General features: G+C 39.6%; 1 protein-coding gene and 1 pseudogene across 7 annotated transcripts in view; one reads left to right on the forward strand and one right to left on the reverse strand.

Annotated features, from left to right (window-relative positions):
• The window catches only part of DLGAP1 (DLG associated protein 1), an 869,846-nt gene that overhangs the window by 565,270 nt on the left and 281,851 nt on the right, over positions 1–22,725 (forward strand). The gene's annotated exons all lie outside the window — the stretch shown is intronic.
• On the reverse strand, positions 2,037–2,838 carry LOC118879833 (annotated as a pseudogene).

Below are 22,725 nucleotides of genomic sequence, written 5' to 3' on the forward strand. Positions count from 1 at the left end.
AATTCCACACGTAAGTGAGATCATACAGTATTTGTCTTTCTCTGTCTGACTTGTTTCATGTAGCATAATGCCCTCAAGGTCCACCCATGTCACAAATGGCAATATTTCATTATTTTTATGGCTGAGTAATATTCCATTTCATACACACACACACACACACACACATATATATATATATATATATATATATATATATATATATGCATGCCACATCTTCCTTATCCATTCATCCATCAATGGACACCTAGGTTGCTTCCATGTCTTGGCTATTGTGAATAGTGCTGTAATGAACATGGGGGTGCTGGCCACTGGTTCTTTGATGACATTTTTCTGTTGACATTTTCTGTTTCATGTCTGTCTACAGCCCATCCTCTAGGATTTTCCCCTAGAAAGGTTCATTTGAGCAATAGTACCCAAATTCTGGCATGTCCAAAGCTCTTTTTTACTTGAGTCTTTACATTGGAAAGAGCTTAACTAGACAGAGAATCGTTGGCTCCTGCTTTCTTGGCTCAATCTCTTATAGATGCTGCTCTGTTCTGTGCTCAGGTTACATGTTTCTGCAGGTACGTCTAATGTCCACCTCATTTTCTCTCCCTTAACCTCATTTTATCTTTTTGCTTGACCACCTAAAGGATTCTTTTCAAAACTTTTTCTGAGACATTTCTTTACATTGACCATTCTGAATGACTTCTCACCAATAAAATGGTTACCTTTTCATTAAATAGATTTTAGACTTTTTATTTCAGAAAAGCTCTCTTGCATTATATTTTAAGATAATTATTCTATTCCATTTGTTTGACTTCCTTTGCGAATCATAGCTATGCCTATGTTGGCTATATTGCCTTGTTTCTCTAATCCTTCTTTATCCTTTTTATCTCTGCACCATTTCTTTGCTCTTTTCATTCTTGTTCTTTGTGTCCCTTTATTTACCTTGCTTTCCTTCAATTCTGCCAGTTCCTATTTCACATCCTCCAGCTGTCTACCAGCAACCTTCGTTTTCTCACTTTTTTCCCTGAGTTCTTACAATTCTGCTTTGTGATCTTCCTTTATAGCTGTAACTGCTTCATGAATTACTGTTTCTAATTTGGGTTATGCTTTTAAACTTTGTGGCAACATATTTTCCTGGTACATTTTCATTATTTATAAGAAATTTGTGGCTGCTGTTTTCCATATTCCCTATAGGACCTGCATGCATGTTCCTTTTATGTTACTCTTATTTGAACAAGTTTTTTGGTTTTTTGGTGTTTTTTTTTTTTTACTATTCAAACAGTTTAATAAATCTTTTTTCAGAAGAACTCTGCTGTCGGTAAATCTTCACAATCGCATTTACATTTTAAAATTCGGAGACTTGGAACTATCACAAGAAATGCTAGAAGCCTACTAGATATACATTTTATTTCAATTTCATGGTACTGAAATTTCACAGTACTTGTTTAGTACTCTGAATGTAAAATAGCCCTAGATCTTAAAGGAAAAGTACAGTCAAATTTGAAATCAGAATGTAATCTTTGGGCAAGCTGTTAGGGCTTTAGTGATTCCTCTTCCATTTTGAGCTTTTAAAAGAGTGACTGTTCGTAATGAAAGTAGTAACCAACTAGTTTAGAAATAATAATAAAAATTCATTGCTACAAGTATGAAGTGCTCATAATTTGAAAGGGGACCAGTGAATTAAGTTGAACCATCAAGTCCGTGCCAACATATTTAAGAAACAAAGCAGTTTCTTCTAATACTACTTAAACTCTAAGTATGATTTTGCACAGTTATACATTCTAAGTAGGGTAAATTCGTTGGGTAAATTAGTGGGTAAATTAGTTGGGAAAATTAGTTATACATTCTAAGTAGGGTAAATTAGTTGGGTAAATTAGTTGGAAAATTAGTTATACATTCTAAGTAGGGTAAATTAGTTGGAAAAGAACCATAAGGATATAACATTTAAAATAGAAGCCTTCACATTATTGTAAATATTTCTCCTCTGAGAAGACAAGATACATGATTTTTCAAAAATCACAAATCTGAAGCAGGACTTAGTTCTGACTTCAGTGATAGCCTGGGAGCGGCAACCTATGACCCTCTTTTGCTTCAAAAAAAGTATAAGAAAGAGTGATGAGATCAACATTCACCGTTCTTGGATCTTCAGCAAATTCAGGATCAGTGTAGAAAAATACTGGCATATCTACTCCCTCTTGTGGATTAAGCCTTTGTTCTTCAAAACAGAAGCACTGTGTTTTATTGAAATACTGTCCAGCTTCAAATGGTACAACATTGTATGTAGAAATTCCGATTACTGGTTTGTCAGCAGGAGTCTTAGCTTTATAAAACACCAGTGCAGTCTCCCCTGGCCCTACATATATTTCTGTTTGCTGAGGTCTAAAGTTGCACTGGAGACTTGCATGCACATCTGCATTAAAGGTGACTTCAGTGATGCGATCCTTAACAGGTACCATGTTTTCAGTCTGGTCTGATGCATGACCTGCTACTGCCGATTCTCCAGGTCCAACAGTCTGGCAGTAGAGCCGGTAGAGGGGCACGGCGGCGTGGGACGCCCCCAGCATGCCCACGGCCGCCGCGGCCACGTTAGTGAGTGTCTTGTTCTGCCGCCGTCAATCCTCCTCCTGTGCGCGCGTGAGGGGCTTCGTGCTCTTCGGCCGCCGCCGCGGCTGCACCGCCAGCCTCGGGCGCCTCCCTGTCCCGAGCCGTCTCAGCTCCCTCTCAGCGGCCCCTGTCCCGCTCCTCCCCGACCTGAGACAAGGTTCTACCCTCTCCGCAGCCCTGGTCCGGTTCCCAGGGCCACCCGCAGAGAGCGACGCGCCTTCATCCCGGACGCCAGAGCCCTCCCATGGCCTGAACAAGTTTTTTTTTTTTAAGAGAATCAGAAGAAGGTTGGCAGTCATTTTTCAAGCATTCATGAACCAAGGGCTTCCTTTGCTGTTGCTACAGTTACACTGTTTCTTCATAGCATGGTGCATCTGTGTACTCACACATCCTCTGACTCTCAGACGAAACCTAGTTCTTTCCTCCCTCAGTTACTTCATGGATGACCTCGCAGGTTGCCAGTCACGTGGGGACAGAAATGATACAGTCATTTTTAGAAAGACTCTTTCTGGCCCTTAGTGAGATTTGCTCATTCACCCTCCACCACTTACATTAGTCCCTGCCCTTCCGCAGTGCAATGCTCTTAGACTGAGGTCCTCACTTCGGGGGACGGTGTATTTGTCAGAGCGTTCTGAGCTCTGCTACTGCTAGGTCCCCTTCATACCTCTCATTTACCTGCCACGTTACTATCCCTTTTCTCCTTGGCTTTCTGCCTGACTCCGATTTGGGAGTTTGTGGAGGTTCTGCTGGTTTTGCTGAAAATGTGATTTGTGGGTGATTCTCTTTGTTTTGTTGTATTATTGTTTTTTGTTGTTTGGAACGGCTGCCAGGAAGAGAAGTGAGAAAATTCAGTGGAAACCAGTCCTGTTAACGTTTAGAAGTATTTTCCTCCTGTTTTCTTTCTATAAAGATGACTTTGCATAAGGAAGCTCAGGTTATATGTATACCCATCGACCAAGTTAATCTTCAAAAAATAAAAGTAAAACAGAGTCAGCTTAGCATACTACTTCTTCGTAAACCCAAGCTGCTTCTTCCGATGCTCAGAGATCTTCCTTTTAACAGCCTGTTCTAGGATACTGCTGCTTTGTAAACTCAAGCCCATCAAGCTGTTATCTTTTGGATGATTCAAAAGACTTGTCCATCGTCCTCTTTCCCCATCACATTTTCTTTGACAGTTTTTAATTACCCACCTTGATTCTGGGGTCCTACCGAAAGCTCTTTGTGTGCACAAAGATGTAATTTTGTAATTGAGCACAGCAACTTAAGTTGATTGTTTTTAGGTGTGCCCTCCTTTAAAAAGGAAGATGTCTTCACTGGGAAAATTAAATTATGAATTTAATAAATCTTATGATATTTTAAAACATCCTGCATGCTAATTTTCTAGGCAAAATGCTTAATAGTGGATCTTCTTGCAGTAGGGAGATCACAGCTGTGATGACAAGGGAACGATATAAAACGGTCAGATTTTATAAACAAGAAGACTAGTCCTGACACCCAACATAGAACACATGCTTTAAATGATTTCGCTAGTAGCAATTACTCTATCATTACCCTCCCACCACAGCCTGCCAATTTAAGAGCTCTTTCATTGATTCATTCAGAAACGATTTATTAAATGCCTACTTTTGCCAGGCCCTGTGTAGAGGCAAAGGATTCAGTGATGATCAGAAACAGACCTGATTCCTACTCTCATGCTCCTTATTATCAGTGGGGAGATAAATATTACTCAAATCAATCACACAAATAAATTTAAATTTACTACCATGGCAGGGGCTACTGTTGAATTATGCTGGGAGCCCTTCCCTGTCTGCAGTCCTGGTTGTCCCTTTCTTTGCTGGCAGGAACTGTGGCTGACTTCAGATTTCCATAGGATTAGGGCCCCTTTAGATTCTAGGGGATGGGCAACTAGTATTTCTTAGCACTACCCTAAACATCTTGCGCCTAAGATCAGACTGCTGGGTCCCTGAGCCAAAAATGCTTATTCCCTGCCTTCCCTCCATGCAATACATCCCTCGTCCCTGCCCTGTTAGAAGAGTGACCAGTGGGAAGGCAGGTCTCTCCATAGTGAGTTTAAAACTAAGAGGCAACCCAAGCAAGTGTCTTCAAAGATACCAAGAGTGTAGTAGCCCAAGCACCTTCTGAACCCTCTGCTCATAAGTAAAAGCCTATTCCAAGTGATCAGTTTGCTCAATACCTACAAAGGAGATTATGATACTGTGATAGCAGATTGACTTAAGAAGTCGGGGGAAACAGTGGTTGGGATTGGGTCTGAAGGAAGACTTAAAGTCAATTAGACAATGAGCCAGGGGAATCAGGCAAAGGCAGGGAGAAACAAAAGGGTCAGAAATAAATCTAGTGTGGTTAGGTCACCAAGGTGGTGCAAAATGAGTCTGGGAAGATATGCAGGACTCTATCAGTCAGGGTCCTGGAGGTAGTGTCTAAAATTTGAATCTTTATATCCTTGTTTGTGTGCGTAGAACAGCAGGAGTGGGGAGAGATGATATTCACGTTGCCTTCTGAAAACATCCCTTTAGAGGAAGTGAAAAGATAAATAAAATGAAAGAAGGAGAACCAGTTAGAAGACAAGTATAGCATCTCAGGTGAAAGAAAATGGTGACTGGGGCTAGGATGGTGACGGTGATGTTGAGGCAGGTGGATAGTTTCCAGAGATTCCCAATCTATAGGACTTGGCGATGTGGAGGGGAAAGGAAGTGTCTGGAATGGTACCTATGTCTCTGACTTGCATAAAAGATGGTGTTTCCATTCACTGAAGTAGGGAGTTCGAGAAGAGCTACAGTGGGGTGTGGGCAGGAAAGGGGGAGGAGAAAATGAGTTTGATTTTGAAGGTGCTGCGTGTGAAGTGCTTCAAAGAATCTAAGTAAAGTTGTCAGGTACCTGAAGTTCATGTGGGAGATCTGGAATGAAAATACAAATTTATTTTGAGAAAACAGAATTTTTTTGAGGTATGGTTGATTTACAATGTCGTATTAGTTTTAGGTGTTCAGCACAGTGATTCAGTTATATATATATATATATTCTTTTTCAGATTCTTTTCCCTTATAGGTTATTACAAAATCTTGAGTATTGCTCTCTGTGCTGTACAGTAGGTCCTTGTTGATTATCTATTTTATATCTAGTACTATGTATGCGTTAATCCCAACCTCCTAATTTGTCCCCCCTCCTTCCCCTTTGGTAACCATAAACTTGTTTTCTATGTCTGTGGGTCTATTTCTGTTTTGTAAATAAGTTAATTTGTATCTTTTTTTTTTTTTAGATTCCACATATAAGCGATATCATATGATATTTGTCTTTGACTGACTTACTTCACTTAGTATGATAATCTCTAGGTCCATCCATCTTGCTATAAATGACATTATTTTATTCTTTTTATGGCTGAGTAATACTCCATTGCATAAATACACCACATCTTCTTTATCCATTCCTCTGTCGATGGACATTTAGGTTGCTTCCATGACGTGGCTATTGTAAATAGTGCTGCAATGAACATTGGGGTATATGTATCTTCTCAAATTATAGTTTTCTCCAGATCTATGCCCAGGAGTGGAATTGCTGGATCATATGGTAGCTCTGTTTTTAGTTTTGAAAATACAAATGTATGAGTCATCTGCGTACAAGAGGTTTTCCTGGAATTCAGATTTCTCTTCACCGTGCTTCTTTTTCTAACCTTTCCAATTTGCAGATCCTTTTCTTTGATAGAGAAAATGGTAAAGTTTGAGAGTTTGATGTTTAGTCCTCCTCCTCCCCTTTCTCCTCCTTCATCATCATCTGTTCACATTACACCATCTGGACCACGTCTCAGGATTGTCCCTGTTCTTCTGTTTGTTCCAATTCATATCTTTCAAAAAGCCTTTTTTTTTTTTTTTTACTGTCCCTGGCTTTTTTATCGCTTTTATTATTTTTTAATTCAAACTTCATTTAATTCTGGGTTTTAGCACTCTTGATGCAATTCCTGTAGATGCTCATCACTTACGTGTATTCTCCCTTGATTGTGAACCCATCTCTCTTGTTAGAAACAAGTTCCTTTAATTTGAGCACTTCAAAACCCTCCTTGTTCAATTCTTTTGGTCTCTTTAAAGGCTTTCTTCTTTTATTCTCATCTCAACCATTTGCTGTTATATCATCAGAATTAAGGTTTGGGATCCTACTTTCCCTCTTGAATCACCTGTCCTTTCATACTATCTAATCAAAAACAAGTCTCCCCTTGTTAATCAACTATACTCCAATGTAAAATTAAAAGTTAAATAAATAAAAATACTAGTCTCCCCCTTCCTCTCTTTCTCCTTCTTTCCCTTCCTCTTTCTTCTCTTCTTCTTCGTCTTCTTCCTCTTGCTCTCACTCTCTCTGATTTGGGGGGTTTTTCTTATTGAAAATTAGCCATGATTAAAAACCAGCACAAATGGTTCTTCAGGTAGGTCTACAGTCCATGAGTCCTCAAGAATTTTCCAAGTTTGGGGTTATCTTTACACTTTCCCCACCTCTCCCTATCTACCTTCAACAGAATTTATTATATATAACAAATTCTTGTAGTTGCAACCATTATATGACAATATTTCTATGACAAATTAATAATTTTATTAAGATTTATTAAGATATCTGCAAACCATAAAATTCATCTATTTAAAATATACAATTCAGTGGTTTTAGTGTATTCACAGGGTTGTGCAAACATCACCACCATCTAAGATAAGAACATTTTCATCACGCCAGTAAGAGACCCATTTGTATTCACTTCCTAGTACACTGCCCACAAGCCTAGGGCAACCACCGAGCTACTTTCTGTCTCCATAGATTCTGCCTGTTCTGGACATTTCATATAAATGGGATCATACACTCTGTGATGACTTCTGTCAATCAGCATGCTGTTTTCAAAATTCATCCATGGTATAGCATGTGTCAATACTCGATTTTTAATGCCAAATCATATTCCATTGTATGGCTATATCACATTTTTACATCCATTCATCAGCTGATGAACATTAGGACTGTTTCCACTTTTGTGTTTGGGCTCTTGTAAGACTGTTTCCACTTTTTTGTTTGGGGCTCTTGTAGATAATGGTGCTGTGAACATTTGTGTACAAGTTTTTGTGTGGACACGTGTTTTCATTTCTCCCGAGTATATGCCTAAGAGCGAAATTGCTGAGTCATATGGTAACTCTATGTTTAACATTTTGAGGCAAATCAATCATTATTGCTTTTTATTTATCATTTCTCATTAGAGGCAGCCATGCTCTAATTCAGGAGGGGAGAACTGGGGGCTTGATTTTGCATGGTGACAAAGTCAAGGAAAACTTAAACAGTCTTTAAGCTAAAATTGCTTTGCTCAGTAACACTGTCCTTGTCTATTGATTATCCAAGACTTGTCTCGCTGTTGTGATTGCATATTTTACTTGGTAAAGCTGGATTTTAGTAAATGAGACTGCTCGAATTCTGTGAAGTAAAACGCTTGAGAGAGGAAGCTGCAACACTTCCTTTGCCCATCTTGGAAATGAGACACTTTCACTAAATAAGGTTCTTCTGGGATGTTTTCTATGGAAGTCATTTTTTAAGAAAGAAAAGGTGTTTGCCCAAAGCTTTCTAAAACATGTTTAATTCATTTGAAGAAAATTAATCGATTATTAAAGAATGTGACTTTTTTTTCTGAAAGAGAATTTGATGACCTGAGGACAGATATCTATTGCTATCTTGCTTCTGGGTCTCCGTCTGTGGGAGCTACCGGAATGTTGTATCCAACACAATGTTGTGTGTGTCTGCACACTTATCTTCAAAACTGTAAAATGCACCTATCTTTCCATTCACTGGTCAGACAAGCAGGTTTTCTTTTTAAAGAAAATTGCAGAGATTGCTCCCCCACGTGGATTTCTCCTTGACAAAATATATATTATCCACTAACGTGCTGCAAAGTGAATCAATAGCCCAAGAATCCACCAAGCTAAAGAAAGACAGCAAGGTAATTTTGCGGGGACCGTGAACAGGCAGGACATTATCATTGCAACTGCCCTGCCTACTGAACGGGCTTAAGAATCTCCACTAAGGAGTCACTTCGGTGATAAGATCTCTTTGGTGATAAGATCTGAGTTTGTTAACTGTCTTCATATGAAAGAAACTGTAAAGTTGCAGGTGTAGAGTTGTGAGCCATGGGCCAACCGCTCCCCACCTCCCAAGTTCTGTGTTTACTGCCTTACTCACACACTTTGCATCGGCAAATCACAGGGAGAAGCTAAATGCTCTCAGCTGCGCTAGACCAAATCAAAGCTGAGATGAATAATGAACTTACTTTTCCATAAAGACATTCTGTTTGGCATTTCAGCTAATAAGGTAAGCTAATGGCAATTCTGGGCTATGGAAAAGAAGATAAATAGTCTCTTTGTGTTTGTTTTCTGTGCTAATCCATAATTTTTCTTTTAACATACTGGAGTTAATGTCATGTTTCATGATGTCTGCGAATTTGGGATGAACAATTTCATAAAGAGTACCCACCCACCCCCATCAGTGTGCTCTTTTCCTTTGATTTGGTTGCTTATGGTACCGGAGGGGATGAGGGAGAAATCCAGCTTTTTAGTAAGAACGGCATCTGTATAATAATATTGTTATCATGTATAATGCAAAGTGAATTTAGCTTAAGAGCAGAATAGGTAGAGGCAGCAAAGACAGATAAAATGATATAAGCCCTGATCATTGAATGTAGTTAGCGTGATATATTGTAAATTAAATGTTGAATACGCTCCAAGGAAAGCAGCATACATACTTCGTGTTGGTTTCTGAGTCATTTCATTTCTAAGTACATGTTATTCTAGAGAAGGTAGTAATTTTCAATTGCTAAAATTATTCCACAGCTTCGGTTTAGGTGGGTTTTATTTTGTAAGACTGTTTTGAAAATAGCAGCATGCCGGTAATGTGCATTTTCCTTATTACTTTCTTGATTTACTGTGGCTGCAAGGATTTCAGTTCGTGTCGAAAACGTACTTGTTTGTCCACTGAAGTTCAGGGAATAAAAAACCATCAGACCTCTGTGAGACTTTCATGGCTACCTTGGCTACTATATCTTAAAAACAAAATGTGATGAAACAGCTATGAGATTGGGATTTCTTTTTGTGATCCAGCTTTTCAGGGTTTAACACGGAGATTTTTCTTTTAGTCATATCGGAGCACAAATCCCTGAGACTAGCAAAAGCTTAGCAAGATGGGGTGGGGAAGAAATTACCATCTTTTCTTTTCAATAAGAATGACAAAAATGAAAAATAAGATTTCTGTTTTCTGGGCTCATTGCTATGTCACCTGAAAATCAGAGACTCTGTTCTCTCAAAGTAGGTGACCTCAAAAGATATTTCAGAAGATCTATTCAAAACAGCCAAAGTATGTGGGAAATTTCGGAGAAATGGAAAGGAAATGGTTCTCCTTTTCCTAGCTAATTTTCCCATTTTGTTTTTATGCATGGGAGGTGAGCTGTGACACCAGATATTTTTGTTTCGTGGAAACCTTTAAACATTGCAATCACTCTCATAGAAAAGGAAGAATTTTTCTTCTCCCTTCCTCTAAATTGTTCACAGTATCTGTTTTTCCTAGAAGCATAAGGAGATACTAAGTTTGAGCAAAAGGACCAGCCACTGCTAAAGACTTAGTTCCACTTACATGTCCCCCATGTGCCACCTACAAATTTTAGGCATTTCTCTGGAGAAACCTCTAATTTAGCAAACCTATGAGAAGTAGGAGTGTAGCATTTTAGTCTACCACAGCTCATTTTTAAGAACATATGTTACCTATTCATACTTCAAGGTTTTAAAATATGTCCATTTCACGGCTTTTCCCTGTGTGGGGGACTGTTGGAAGCTCAAACATGGCGGACTGCTTGGGGTTTGTAAAGGTGTTTGTCTTCTTTTCCTCTTTCTCCCCTTCCCCTCTCAGACCTCATTACTCCAGACCATCCTTGACTGTCCCATGCACTTTTACTGCTTCTTTATTTCTGACATTTTCCCCCCATTTCCCTTCTCCCCAGCACCACTGACCCAGAGCCTGTGGGTTGCACTGTGTCCATTTGGAAGTTGGAAGAAATGAACAAACTAGAAAGCAAACTTTGATGACTCCCAAGTTGTTGTCTTCTATTTCCTGTCATTTATACAATAAGAAAACTTTGATACCAGCCTGACTTTTTTATCCACCACTGCCACCTAAAACCAACCCGATGATTTCAATATGCAGGGTTTTTGACCAGCATCCTCTTGGTGATTCTTTTTGTCTACAGTGGTCAACCCACTCACCCTTCACCATGAGATGCAAAGTTCCTAGTCCTTCCAGGCACTCTTAGTGATGCCAGATGAAGGCAGGTGTTACAGACTGACTCATTAACTCTTTGTGTTAATTAATGGAGAAAATCTAGAGAAAGCAGCGCCTCTGCCTTCCCTTCACACACACACACACACACACACACACACACACACACACACACACACACACACACGTGGCAAAGACCACGGAGCAGCCATCCACGGAGGGCAGTGGTAACCGAGGCAACAGTGTGGTCACAGATGGCCCGCCATCCTAACAAGTTCTTGGCACACGGCGAGGAGGCTTAAGCAGAAGGCAGCAAACAGATTTGTTCCCAAATACATGTGAAGCCCATTTGTGGGGACAGTCAGGATTAAGTGGAGGAGGAGCAAAGATGAGAGGCGACTGGAACATCTCTAGACTTGGTCGTGATCGCTAAGGTTACCTCGTTGACGCACACAGGCGGGAAGACCTGAGGGTATCTGCGTTGTAAAAGTAAAGGCATTACTGAAAAGCCAACATCTCTCAAACTGGGCTCACTATCTTCCCCACAAGACTTCTTAACCTGCATTTCCTACTCCTGTAACTAGGACCACTGTCTACCCATTTTTTCAGCCTAGAAACAGAGGGGAAAACCTTGATTTTCCCCTCTACCTCCCCTCACATCTCTAAGGTAGACTCCTAAGAGTTGGTTGGATGGATGAATGAATGGATGGGAAAATCACCAAGTCCTACAGATTTTATTTCTATTTACTTCTCTTCAGCCCCTCTGCCACTATCCTTGTTGAACCTCCATAGTTTCTCACCTAGATTAGTATTAATTCCTCCTAAGTGTTCTTCCTGCCTCTAGGTTTCCTTTAATCCAGTTCATTCTATATATTGGGTTGGCCAAAAAAGTTTACTCGGATTTTGCCGTAAGATGTTATGGAAAAACACGAGCGAACATCTTGGCCAACCCAATACTAGCGTCCAAATGACATTTCTGAAATACAGATAGAATCAGTAAATCTTCTGCTTTTACATCCTTCAATGGTTCCTCCATACTCCCAGTGGTAAAGTCCAGACTTCTTACCATGACTTACAGGGCATGACATACTTGGGGACCTTTTTCCTTCACAGCCTGATTTCTCAACACTCCCTCTGTCCACTCTGCATTTCATCCACACTGATGTACTTTTAACTTTCTCATATCCATTCACGCCAAACTCCTCTCTTCCCTACTTACGCCTTGTGAACTTTTTAGTCTTGGCTGAGATGACACTTCCTCCAAGAAGCCCTCTCTGACTGGCCATGTTTGTGTCCAGTCTCTCCCCATAGTTCTCATCGCATCCATTATTTCCTTATCACGCTCCTTCTGTTTTACATGGGGTTGCCTATTCCACTCAGTTTCATGAAGGTAGATATCTGGTCTCTTATTCACAGTCGTGGCCACAAACAAGCCCAAAGAAAATTCTATCCGACTGCATGAATAGAAACTTGGACTCCTTAACGACTTTATTACCTTTTGTTTTGATGAGGTTGCAGAAATCAAATGCAATGATTCTTTATGTTACTCATTCCTGCAAAGAATTGTGCTAAAGCCATTCATGTAAATTCTTTAATCTTCATGTGCTTATTCCCATTTTATAAATGAGATGACTGAGGCTCAAGTTGCCATGAGTAACACTGATATTAACGAATGGGCCCCCTGGTCTGTTTGATTCCAGGAGCCAGCTCTTTCTGTCCTCCACGTGGCCCACTGCTGCCCTGGAGTGAGAGAAAATTTTAATCTTAAAAATGAATAGTGGATGGTAGAAAAATCCTTAATTTTTCACCACCTGCCTGTTCCTTTGCTTTCTGACCTCCCCTAGTGCACCCTGAGCGTATTCTTCCCTTATTGTTAACCTGAAAGTACCTTTCTTTGTGCCGTATTCTTTCTTCTCCAGCCTCAGTGCCTTTTTCTGCCTTTCTTGTTCTCTCCATGGTGAGAGTAGCTGGGCCTCACGTTTCTGTTCTATTTCCATTGTCCTTTTCAACATGAATTTCTTTCCCGGTCCTGCTCTGTGATTACTCTTTCCACAGCGCTTTTGCCTGAGCTCAGTTAGATCTTAACATTCATCAGTCATAGCATGACATCAGACTACTCAGGGGGCTTCCAGTGGCCTTTCAGGGGGAAGCAAATTGCTGCTGTTACCACCCAACCGCTTAATTAGCGGTGCTCTCTGCGGGAGAAATCTCTAGAAGTGCAGCTAGAAAAGGGGCATCTACAACTTCTGGACAACGATCCACGTTGTGTTGACCGTGATTGTCTTTAGGGTCCTTGTGATCGAAACCAACCCATGGACGCACATAGTCCCAAAAGAGAGACAACAGTACAGCATCGTGTGAGGAGCACACACTTTTAAGGTGGATGGACCTCGGTTTCTCTATCTATGTGGCCTCGAGACATCAGTTTACCTTTCTGTGCCTGTTTCTTCATCTGTAAAACAGAGATAATAACGGTGCCCACCTCGTAAACTGTCGCCCATCACAGAGTAAGTCCTCTTCCACGTTGGTAGTGTTGGTGGATGGGGTATATGGAAAAATGGCTCTGAATATGGCCCATCCTCATCCTAGAAAATTGTGAATGTGACTGTTCATGGCAAATGTGACTTTGCAGGTGGGACTGAGCTAAGGATCTTGGGATGGGAAAATGATCCTGGATTATCTGGGTGAGCCCTCAATGGAATCACAAGGGTCCTTGTAAGAGGGAAGCAGAGGGAGACTTGACCACAGGGGAAGGCCACGTGACCATGGAAACAGAGAGAGATTTGAAGATGCTGTGCTGCTAGTTTTGAAGTGGAGGAAAGATGGGCAAGGCAAGGACATGGACCCTCCCCTAGAGCTTCCAGAGGGATCTCAGGGCTGCTGATAACCTTGGTTTCAGCCCAGGAAACCAACTTTAGACTTCTGGCCTCCAGAACTGTAAGGGAAGAAATGTGAGTTGTTTGAAGCCACTAAATGTGTACAATTTGATACAGCAGCCCCAGGAAACTAATACAGCGGTGATATTTTAGGAAACGAAAGATGACTCCAAATGAGCTGATAGTGTAAGAAAGAGGATATTACAAAGGCTGCTGCATGGGGGCCTGGAGGGGGCAGGTGGGGATTGGGGAGGCCCTCTGAGCCTTAGATGTGCGCCCGACAGGTGGTTGGAGGTACCGCAGTGCCGTGTGTTAGAGGAAGGGCAGAAGGAGAAAATGGAAGGGTGCTGCCTGGGTGGGGATTTTAGGCAGAACCAGAAGGGAGGTCTTGTGAAGGCGGGAGCTGGTGAGTGGTGGTTGAGGCTGGCATGTGGCAGGGAGGGTGCCGAGCCGAGGGTAGAATGCCCTGCTCGGCAAGGAGTGATCAGTTCAGAAGAAAGGATGGTTTGGGGGATTTCCTTGAGGAGGGAAAAGAAATGTGGACTTAGAAAAGACCCACAGAAACCAAAGGACCCATTTTCTATCGTTCCCAGCTCCCTATTATTCATAGAAAAAAGGCAATCCAAGAAAAGGCGTTTTGAAAAAGACCTGTTGTGCTTTAAACCAAGTCAAGACTATTAGCAAGAGATTGAGTGCCTTCAGCTTAATCTATAAAGCGGTCCTGTCCAGAGAGGCTGAGTCTGGAGTGAAGTTTGTTTTGAACTCTCCATGTATTGTACGTAATTTGGTGTTTCCTGTAGAACACACTGCCCTTTCTCAAGGCCATGCCTCCACATATGCTGTTTCCTCTCGTGTAATACCCTCTTTTTCTCCCCGGGTCCAGCTGGCAGTCTGGACCACCATCCAAGTCTCAAGTCAAGTATGACCTCCTTGAAGTAGTTTCCATGGTAACTGCACTATCTAGTATGTATTTTCCAGCAATGTCGTCACTTCATTGCAACCACACCTGAGTGCTTCTAGCTCCCCTCCCGCTACAAATTCTACCTCTCCCTCCACAGATTGAGATCCCTGGGGGCAAATACCAATCTATTAGTACTTGTGTCTTCTGCTCCCATAGTGCATGGCATATAGGAAGCCCTCAATAAATGTGAATGGTTGCTAAGAGAGTAGATCTTAAACATTCTCAGCGTAAAAAAAAGAAAAAAATGGCACTGAAGTGATGTGGTGAGGTGTTAGCTATGTTAAGTTATGGTGGTCATCATTTTACACTATATAAGTGTATAAAGTCAATAGGTGGTACCTCTTAAATTAACACAGTGTTATATATCAATAATAGCTCAGTAAAGCTGGAAACAGCACACACACAAAAATGTATAAGGGGGCTTCAAGAACAAAAAATAAATGTGAATGGATGGATGGATGGATGGATGGATGGATGGATTCATGAATTTTATCCTGTGGGCAGAGTTATCGTGGAATAAAGAAAACAATACAGTTCATGAATCCTAATATCAGTGTCTTGAGAAAGTAAGGCCTTCTACACTATTCTTTCAAAAGCAGGAAATTATAAAACGAAATAGCACCAGAACTGCATGAAACAAGTATTAATTAATTCCTTTATCATCTATTGTATAGTTCAAACAACAACTCAAAATCAGAGCTAGAATTTAAGAACAAGTTTTCTGGACTTCCAGATCTAATTCACCATCCCTCCTATGACATGATTTTTTTTTTTTTTAACTGAGGCAGTCTATCAAAGGAGAACAACAAAATACCATGTTAAATGCACACTGATTTATTTTCAAGTGCAATAAAACCGCAGGTGGGTTTTTACCTATTGTATTTCACAATTGAGGAAAACTTGCCTAAAATTCACAATTTTTTTCTTAAAAAAGATAAATATGTCATGTTCAGTGCATGCTACTATCATTAATGTTTGCTACTATTATCTTTTTTTTTAAAAATGGATAGTAAGAGCAGTAGTCAAACATGTCATGTTCATATTGGGAATAAAATTATATGAACTGACTCACAGATAAAGAAAACAAACTTATAGTTACCAAAGGGGAGAGGGATAAATTAGGGGTATGGGATTAACAGATACAAACTGCTATATGTAAAATAGATAAGCAACAAGGATATGCTGCATAGGACAGGGAATTATACCCATTATCTTGTAATAACCTATAATGGAGTATAATCTGCTAAAGTACTGAATCACTATGCTATACACCTGCAACTAACACAATATTGTAAATCAACTATTCTTCAATTTTAAAAGTTATCTTATAGTAATTAAATGCATCACTAATAAATTATCAAGTGATTAAATATCTACAGTCTCTGCCCACAGCAAGCAACTCAAAAGGCCCAATTAGTATGTTGAAGTCTCAGGAACAAATTATAAACTACTTTATCCTCATTCTACATCCTTTTTTCTAATTTATTTAGGCTGTGCCGGGTCTTAGTTGGGGCATACGGGATCTTAATTGTGGCATGTGGGATCTTTAGTTGTGGCATGCAGACTCTTAGTTGTGGCATGCATGTGGGATCTAGTTCCCCAACCAGGGATAGAACCCAGGTCCCCTGCATTGGGAGTGTGGAGTCTTACCCACTGGACCACCAGGGCAGTCCCTGAAGTATTTTGTAAACTTTGAATTACATAGTTAACAAGCTCTAAGAGTTTATTCATTACTGTGAACAGGAAAAAGTTGCAGCTCGCTACCAGATTGGGTGATACATACCTACATCATACATCAAACATGTAGAATTTGAACACTTTCCGCCTGTAAAAGGCACGATGCCTGCCATTGTAGGCGATACAGATATGTGTACCAACCACGCCCAGTTCTGTGCTTTACAACTGCTGAGAATTTCTAGTCTTATTTGTTTATAAACCAAGAAATGGGCTGTTTCTTAACATCTGAAAGACCCTGACCGGCGTGATTAAAACTGATTAATTGCTTTAAAGAAAATTGCCTTGAAGAAAGAACAACTAGCATTTTAATATTTCCTGACTTCAAGTAAGCTAGTAACAGTTTTACTCCCTCTTATTACTCTGTAATTAAGTCCTGTGTTTGTGGCAGGAGAATAATTTTGTTGGGCTAAATCATCAGGAAAACTCAGTTCTTTTACCCACTCACTGAAGCTTTAAACGGTTGGCTGTTATTCTGACACAGTTCCAGTCTTCTCTCTCTCCTTTCCATGGTTTTAATTTTGTGGCTCTATCCCAATCTACATTATTTTAAAATTACTAAGAAATTAGATGTCATCAACTAGTAATGTACTGGTCTTTTCAAAAATTGTCTCTTTTCTAAACTACCATGTAATCTAGAGAGAGGACAAAAAGTGTAGTGTCTGCGTTCATCACTGCACATGACTTTTATAAGCTGGCATATTTTGCTTTCTCAAAACAAAATTCTAAATCAAGTCTAAGGTTTTTTAAAAATTTAGTATTTTTGAAAGTTTTGTTTATGAGGAGGATACATTTGTATAAGATATAAAATTAATATTGTTCATTGCTTGATTAAATTAATGTATTCACACAGAGTCAAAAATCGCATACAAATCAAGCTGAAGGGACCATAGGAGGGAATATACTTAAATATCACCTATGTCTAAGTGCTTCGTTTTTATAGAAAAAACATAAACACTCTAAGTTACTGAGGAGGGAGAGCTAATTCATTATAGCGGAAGTTTGAACATAAAAGGGAAAGAAGAAAGAAAATAACATGTTTGGATTTTGAAATCTTGTTACATCATAACACCCCAAATTGGGAAGAAGATGGAAAACACATCTTGAAAACATGTGCACATGTTTTTCAGATGTTAATGTGCAAAAACTAGTCCACTCATGCATGCCTCCCCTCACAAAATCCCAGCCCTATTTTACTGACACATTTTCACATGGAACAGTTGGATCTAATGAGAGGCTAGATCTTGCCTTTGTGTCCGAAACTGACTTATTTCTCCCCTCATTCTGAGTTCTCCTGTAGCCAGCCCCAGAGCCTGGAGAGCCTGCTTCGTTGTTCATCATTAGCGTTTATCATTTTTACAGAATGCCACGGGGCGCTCAGAACTATACCTTGCTATTCAAGAGAAAACACAAAATCCCTGCACTTGGCGGGGAGGGTGACCCCGACCATTAAAAGCATTCACAGAGTCTAAGAAAAGGAAACTACAAGAGTGATGAAACCATGCATCTGGTAGGCTGCCTCTGAGAGGTGGATTCCCAGGGGCCATGGATGAATGGGTGCCTGAGAATTCTTTCTCCCGCTTAACCTGACCACCGACTGCGATGGCTCAGGGCAGCAGGCTACCTTGGAGCAGGGGCAGGTGGCAGTCCCGCAGTGGAGCAAGCCAGGTATTCAAGTCACATAACAGGCGGGCGAAAGTGCCCTTCCTCCCCAGTGGGCAAACACCATTCACCTGCCATCTGTGTGACAGCATTCAGGGTCAGGGGAACACCTGACAAAGGGTGAAAGAGAATCTTCTCCCATTACTTTTATGATCAACTTCCATAAAAACCGAGGATAAGAATGTGGCATGGTCCATTTGCAGCAACATGGATGGACCTAGAGATTGTCATTCTGAGTGAAGTAACTCAGGCAGACAAAGAGAAATATCGTATGATATCGCTCATGTGTGGAATCTAAAAAAAAAAATGATACAAATGAACTTATTTACAAAACAGAAACAGACTCACAGACTTAGAGAAAGAACTTACGGTTACCAGGGGGGAAGGGTGGGGGGGTGGGGGAAGGGATAGTTAGGGAGTTTGGGATTGACATGTACACACTGCTGTATTTAAAATGGATAACCAACAAGCACCTACTCTATAGCACAGGGAACTCTGCTCAATATTCTGTAACAACCTAATTGGGAAAAGAATTTGAATAAGAATAGATACATGTATATGTATAACTGAAAGAAAAAAAAAAGAATGTGGCATGGTGATGACATACACCCCTGCCCTCACACAGACCTGATTTCCTCTTTCATATTACCCAATAAATGCAATTTCCTCCTAAAGTACATTTTTAAATAAATAAGAGCGGTAGGATTCTGACAAAGGTATATTTTTCTGGGTGGGAAAGTGATGCATTTGGTTTCATTTCCTCCTGGTGTCATAATCCTTTGTCACATCAGCAATGCTACCAAGACTGGAACACTGATTTTAATATTTCATACTTTAATTGACTAGAGTTCTCCTGTATATCTACTCGGTTTGAAATTTGGGGTGACAGTGTATTTTCAGCTCAACATATTTTAATTCTTATCCTAGACTCCATGGAATCAGATGACAGCAGGTTTAAGGTAACATTAACCACTTCTTATTTTTGGCAGGTTGGTAAAAATTATTAAATTTTCATTATTAAATCGGTCTATAAAGTCAAGTAAAATGCACTCAAAATCATCTTTATATTCATTATTGTAACCACAGAGCCTGCCACATAGCAGGCACTCAATAGATAGCTGATGAAAGAATGATGGGGGAAAAGCACATCATTAGAAGGGTGAAAAGAGAAATCTCCATATGCAATCAGAAGGAACTCTTTCTAACCATATTTGAGGTTTCCGTTAAATGAATTTCAATCACCAAAAAGTAAAACTCAGGTGAGATGCCCTTAGACGTCCAATGATAGTGACTGGTTTCAAAAGAGCTATAGTTTGTTTGTTAGAAAGGAGAATAAGGTACATGAAGTCCTCATAACATAAAATTTGCCTTTCTTACATAATGGAAATGGTAAAAGTGGCATTAGAGTTCTGCTTCTTTCTCCAAAGGATATTTTTTTAAAAGCACCCACAAATGTCATCCCATCTATTTTTAAGCAAAGTGCTGCTGGATAAACAGCTGAATCGTCTCAACCCAATGGGAAAATTCAACTTTAATAAGCTATTTTATCTCATTGAAAATAAGTGACACAGACCTATACAGAACATATGGGTTTTTGCATATGATTACATGTACATTTTCTTAACTTTAAGTACAAAATTCTAACCCAAGCTGAAAATATAGGAAAGCAAAATATCTTTAACAATAGTTCTTGAAAGATTCTAATTGCTGATTCTCTTACCCATCTTTCATCAGTTTCCAGTTAAAACCTGTTCCTTAGGTTTTCTTTGCAAGTGATGGAATAGAATCTGTAGACTGAGATCATGTGAAGATGACACAAATTCTAAAAGGCCAGACCTATATGGACTGTAAATTTGTGGACTTTTCACAGATTTCGTTTTTTTAAAGAAAAGTGGGTTTGGGGTTTTTCCGCAGAATTCATTTTGTAATGAAATTGATACATGTTAATTCTGAAAAAATACAGACAGTACGGAATGGTACCGAGTTAAAAATAAAAGCCCCCTGCTTCCCAGGCTCCCCCCTCCTACTTCCTAAAGATAACCACCATTATTATCATTTTAGTGTTCTCTTCTGATATTTCTTGCATGTACTCAAACACAAAAATATATGCGTATGTATGAGTGTTATACTGTAAATACTATTCAGCACGTGGCCCTTTTACTTTATTATATATGCAGTTGACCCTTGGACAACACGGGGGTTGGGATGCCAACCCTCCATGAAGAAGAAAATTTGCATATAATTTATAGTTAGCTCTTCCTATAGGCGGTCCCTCCGTATCTAAGGTTCTAGATCCTCGGATTCAACCAATCAGGATCATGTAGTTCTGTAACATTTACTATTGAAAACAAATCCACATATAAGTGGACCCAGGCAGTTCAAACCCACATTGTTCAAAAGTCAACTGTGTTGGTCTTCTCTCCATGTCAGTAAATAGATCCACCCCATTCTTTTTAGTAGCTGTGAGATGCTTCATTACATGGCAGTGTTCCTTCCTTTAGCAATTGTTTAGTGCTCATCTACCATATGCCGGGCACACTTCCAGATACTGAGAATACAGAACTAAACAAAACAAAATCGCTGCCTTCAGGAAGATCACATTCTACATATTGAGGAACTAGGATGTTTAGCAATGCATATCGACAACCGTCATTCACTATCCCATTGTTAGCTTTTTACAAATGATGCCAAAATAAATCGCCCAGTAATTAAATCTTTAAACCAATTCATCAGTTGAATAACTTGCAGATATTATTTTTATATATTCAGTCTTTCAGTCAGTGCTTTCTTTATGTTATCAACTGAGAAATGAGTTGTGAATTTTTCATTAATTAAAATAATGCAATAATAGAATTTTTATGAATCACTCTATCTTCTGTAAATCTACATCCTCAAGTACCTTAATAAAGATATTAAAATTTTATCTGAATTGAATCCACCTGGGCTAGCCTATGTTAATGCTTCAAAGGGGAAGCTGGTCAGATGCCCTAGTTTCCCTCTACTTTTACTGATCCATGTGCTAGAAACTTCTGATTTAATTATTTCATGATCCCCAAATGCCTCCCAGATACAATTTTTATGTCTCCTTTTGGTTTCTGTATAACATAAGAGCAAAGGAAGGATGTTTTGTAAATCAAAACAAATAAATGTACCTCTCCATAGGAAATTCAAGAAAATTATGTCTCCTACAAAATTGGACAGAAAAATCAATTGTTACTTATGTGATTCTTGTTCAGAAAGCCATCCCTAAAACACCAGATAGGGAAAACCACTTCTGAGTGTCTGTTGCCTCTGTGTCCCATATATTCATTACAACTGAAATCAGGTCAAATTTTACATGTAGAAGCACTTTGGACAGAAGAAGAGAAGAAATCCTCCCCTTTCCTGTCTCATCCTACCCCACAGTGTCCTACCCACACCCCAAAAGTATTTTCTGTTTGGGACTTCTTACAGTGATATCGGAACATTTGACTAGTTTGTCTAGAAGCTAGGAAGCACTTAATTTTTTTTTCTGATTTAAGAACTATGTCCTCCTTAAAAAAAAAAAAAAAAAAAAAATTCCCTGCGGACATTCTGACACAAAAGAGTTTGTTTTGTTTTCTGGATGTTGTCCAACTCTGTCTCAAGAAAAAAGAAAATAATTACTTTTTGCCAGATGGGATATCATAAGTGGAGCTTAATTTAACACTTTTCTATTAATTCAAAATTTTTTCCTCTGCACAAACAATTGCAAACTTGAGTGGGAGGTTAAGTGCCCCCTCATCCAGCAGCAGTGAGGTGTATATGAATTACAGCAGGCCAGCCTTATTACTAGGAGGAAGCTTGAATAGCTGAAGAACCCAAATCAGGTCAGTTTGACTGATTACTGAAAAGGTAAAGAAAGGGGAAAAAAGACCCAAAAAATGCCTTTCTCAAATGAAATACATCTGTGTTGTTACTGTTTGTAGGAGTTCACAACTTCTGTACTGGAAAAACATCATCGTTGAATATGAAATGTGGGTATGTGTCCATGTATGTGTGAGAGAGAGAATTCTAAAGACAGAATATTCCAGAATTCCAGTCAATATTGGGGGATAGAAGGAATCATGGAGCATGCCATTAGCAAAGACTCTTCTACAGAGATAATCATTCATTATCTTGAATAAGATTCCTACCTCATGACAGTTTTTATCATAAAAAGTTGGCACGGTCTAGGTTCATGATACAATGCAAGACGTGACACATACTTATTTTTATAAGCCAATGTCACGTTCATGTCTCTGTTTGCTATATTTCGTTTGCACAGATTCCTTTGAGTGAAACAAGTGTTGGTATAAGCTTTACAAAAATTATAAGTTCCCAAAGACTGCGTTTTGTTGTGGTTTTTCCCATCTACACATAGGAGCCACCCTCCATTTTTGTTCTCTGCATATCCAGAGAGGAGATCAAAACAGTTTTGCAAATTGTGAAAAGAAGTCATGAAGATGAATCATTTTCTCATTTTGTTGAGTTCAGAGGATAAGTAGTTGCAGTATGACGAAGCTGAAAGCACACGGGTCCTAGAGAGAAGAGATCTGAATTCTAGCCCAATTCTGCCACTTATTAGCCGTATAAACTGTAATTTACATTCAG

Source organism: Balaenoptera musculus, chromosome 14 (genome assembly GCF_009873245.2).
Source record: "Balaenoptera musculus isolate JJ_BM4_2016_0621 chromosome 14, mBalMus1.pri.v3, whole genome shotgun sequence".
In the NCBI taxonomy this organism is placed as follows: domain Eukaryota; kingdom Metazoa; phylum Chordata; class Mammalia; order Artiodactyla; family Balaenopteridae; genus Balaenoptera; species Balaenoptera musculus.